Source organism: Brassica oleracea, chromosome C7 (assembly GCF_000695525.1).
Source record: "Brassica oleracea var. oleracea cultivar TO1000 chromosome C7, BOL, whole genome shotgun sequence".
Lineage (NCBI taxonomy): Eukaryota > Viridiplantae > Streptophyta > Magnoliopsida > Brassicales > Brassicaceae > Brassica > Brassica oleracea.
The window spans coordinates 6,227,984-6,231,340 of record NC_027754.1 but is presented as its reverse complement, the minus strand read 5'-3'; positions in this window follow the sequence as shown (position 1 = coordinate 6,231,340).

Genomic DNA, 3,357 nt, shown 5'->3' with positions numbered 1-3,357 from the left:
GGGGGGGGGTACGGATCAATCTAACTCTCAACCACAAAACGCTTGATCAAAAAAATGTCTGGAAATACGAAAGACAAAATCGCAGTTCGTAACAACGCTGGTAAGACAATCCCAGCCACCACTACGCCTATGGCCAACGCTTACGCAAACGCCATAGTGCCTAAAAAAAATCGAAAAAACCTAACCGCGACTTTTCGCCAACAGGAAGTGCTACGAAACGAGCATGCGATTTCCCCGTCAAAACATTAAGGAAAATGATAAATTTTATCAAATCCAGTAAGTTTGGCTCATTTCCGAGCTAAAGAAGTTTCAATGCGTAAGGGTTTTACCAAAACACGTTTTCCGAAAACCTTTCGGAAGGGTAAAAATTGTTCTCCCAAAAACCGCAGAAAACCCCTAGGTTAATCGCGGAAAAAGGAAGTGCAGCAAATCGATTACACAGCTCAGTCGCTACGTAGCGATCGAGCTCTAGCCAAGCTCGGTCGCTACGTAGCAACCGAGCATCGCTACGTAGTGACCGAGCACGCACAAGGCTCGGTCGCTACGTAGCGACCGAGCACGCACAAGGCTCGGTTGCTACGTGGTGACCGAGCACGCACACAGCTCGGTTGCTACGTGGCAACCGAGCACGCACACAGCTCGGTCGCTACGTAGCGACCGAGCACGCACAAGGCTCGGTTGCTACGTGGTGACCGAGCACGCACACAGCTCGGTTGCTACGTGGCAACCGAGCACGCACAAGGCTCGGTCGCTACGTAGCGACCGAGCACGCACAAGGCTCGGTTGCTACGTGGTGACCGAGCACGCACACAGCTCGGTTGCTACGTGGCAACCGAGCACGCACACAGCTCGGTCGCTACGTAGCGACCGAGCACGCACACAGCTTGGTCGCTACGTAGCGACCGAGAACGCACCCAGCTCGGTCGCTACGTTGCGACCGAGCATGCACACAACCGAGCACTCACACAGCTCGGTCGCTACGTAGCAACCGAGCACAAACACGGCTCGGTCGCTACGTAACGACCGAGCACGCACACGGCTCGGTCGCTATGTAACGACCAAGCTCAAGTCAACTCTCCACTCACTACGTAGCGACCTGTCAGGCCTCAGAAAGGTCCTTCTTTGGTTTTGCTTTTGAATCCTCATCGAAACGATTTTCGTTTCGTCTCAATCGGAGTTTCCGTTGAGATTTTACGACGAAAACAAGTAGGACTCTTCTGGGCTTGCTTCCACTTGCTACGTAGCGACCTGTCAGGCCTCAGAAAGGTCCTTCTTTGGTTTTGCTTTTGAATCCTCATCGAAACGATTTTCGTTTCGTCTCAATCAGAGTTTCCGTTGAGATTTTACGACGAAAACAAGTTGGACTCTTCTTGGCTTGCTTCCACTCGCTACGTAGCGACCTGTCAGACCTTCACTCACCACATAGTGACATGTCAGGCCTCATAAAGGTCATCCTTTAGGTTCTCTTTTGAATCCTCATCGAAACGCTTTTCGTTTCGTCTCAATCGGAGTTTCCGTTGAGATTTTACGACGAAAACAAGTAAGACTCGTCTAAACTCCTTTGCTTGCTCCTACTCGCCCTTATCTCTATCTTTGTGTTCTCCTTCAAATCTCGATCGAAACGTCTCTTGTTTCGTCTTGATTGGAGTTACCATTGAAAATTTACGATAAAAAAATAACCGCAAAGACTTGTTTTCTCGCATGGATTCAGATTAATCGTATAAAACGGCAACGGTTAACTTAACACCTTAGCCACCTCAACTATACGATTACATTGAACTTTTTTATAAAATTGACGTCGTATCTAAGGAGAAGATAACAGTCAAGTTTTGAAGATAAATGTCAAGTTTCAAAGGATAAACACCAATATCGGAAATGGCGAACATACACGAGAAGAGGAAGGGGAAAAAAGCAAGCAAAACTGAGAAGAGACAAAACTGCATCTTCGAGAGAACTAAGGTATTTCCGACTTGAAATTTTTGAAATCAGACTTGGAATTTTCGTAGGAAATTACTAAGAAATAAAAACGGCTTTGAGATGCCATAGAACTTTAGGGAACGAAAAACCTAGGTGGATAGTCTAGCGAACTAAGTCTTAAGCGATTTTTTCTGTCTCGATATATTGTTCCATAACTGTTCATCCAGATCTTGCAAACCGATCTAAACTCTCCAAAAATCGAGAAACGATCGCCACGCATATCAAGCTCGCTCCCTAAAGAGAGAAAAAACTTGAGACATGAACGTCGTCTTAAAACCGATTCTTTTCTGGCATTTTTCTTGGAACCGACATATTCCAAGTCGTCAATGTGGAAACAACCAAATCACAGTCCAAGCGTCGTCTTTAAATCGTCCCGAATATCGATCATTCCAAACCTCAGAAGAAGAAACGTACACAACCCTTCAAAGTATAGGTTTAACCGTTTTCTTTCGTACAAAAAAAAGAGGGGGGAGTAGGTACGTACACTATACTCGTATACTCCCAAACTTTAAAAACTTCTGCAAATCGTCAAGAAAACGATTTTGTCAAAACAAATCGTCTAGACTAGGCAAACGACAATCTAATATTCGTCTAAAAGCAAGCAACATATCCAGACGATCATGAACATAAATCTCAAAGACTATACATCATTTCTTGTCGCAATCATGCGTGCAGAAAACCTGTACCAATATCAAACTGAAACTCGACGATTAGCCAAAGTATTGAAGCCCTTTCCGGGTTTAGAAAGCCAGTTTCGTTTAAATTTTTTTTACGAGAAATCTTCAATCACCAAAGCATTTCTTTTAGTTTCCGTTGTACTAAGTGAATCACGGAAAAGCGTCGAAAACATTTGCGACGAAGAAAAATCGAGAATAGATGTAGCATCGTGCACATTAAAAGGAACACTTTCCTCCCGATGGTTAGCTAGACCCACCTCTGGTTGACCAATTCGTTCCAGAAACGAATGTATCATGAGAATCCTCTCAGAAAACCTATGAAAAATGTTCTGCGACTAGATCATAATGAAATATGCTTCGGTAACACTCCATGAGTAACTCCAAGCAGCTTTCACCTAAGATCGAAAACACAGCAGAAACGTTTCTCGTAAAACCCGCAGAAACAACGCTACTTTGACATATGTATACATATCACCGATTTAGAAACTTCGTAAAACCGGTCCCCATTACTTACGCGAAAAATCCTTCGTACAATCAGACCAAGTCTTACGAAGAAACTTTCTAAAGTTAACATAACAGGCTTTATAAAGAAGTATGTTTCGTATAGCAAACGCAAACCTGTAAATCTGATTTTCGATGATCAACCTAACTTTTATCTCTTCGCATTACGATCTAATAGATCTCATTTTTTAGCCCTGCGGCT